The following is a 434-nucleotide window of genomic DNA, read 5'->3' on the forward strand; positions in this document are numbered from 1 at the left end:
CACTTTATCTAATCTACCTTACAACGTAATATAATCGTACGTTACAGTTCAATAGACTAGGACCCTTTAATGGCATAGTGTTTACACAGATTTAGTTTGACTCGGGGAATATCTCATTGAAACTTAAAATATTGAAGAATTTGGAGGATGTTGATCCAGAAATGTTCTTCAAAAGGTCAGATATAACGAAAAGGAGCTCAAAAAAGGAGCAACGGCTTCAAGCTCAATGAGCCACAATGTAGGACTGAGAACATGCTTTTTCACCAACAAAGTTATAAACCCATGGAACAGCCTACCCACCGATGCCTTATTGTCAAAACTCTGTAAACTTTTTAAGTACAGCTGGAAAAGATCAAGGCAAATGGGGGGGATGGGGTACCTTCGACAAGTGCTGTCCTTGTTGAGGCCACTAGTGTTAGTGGCACTGAGGTAAA

Source organism: Procambarus clarkii, chromosome 17, assembly GCF_040958095.1.
Source record: "Procambarus clarkii isolate CNS0578487 chromosome 17, FALCON_Pclarkii_2.0, whole genome shotgun sequence".
Classification (NCBI taxonomy): domain Eukaryota; kingdom Metazoa; phylum Arthropoda; class Malacostraca; order Decapoda; family Cambaridae; genus Procambarus; species Procambarus clarkii.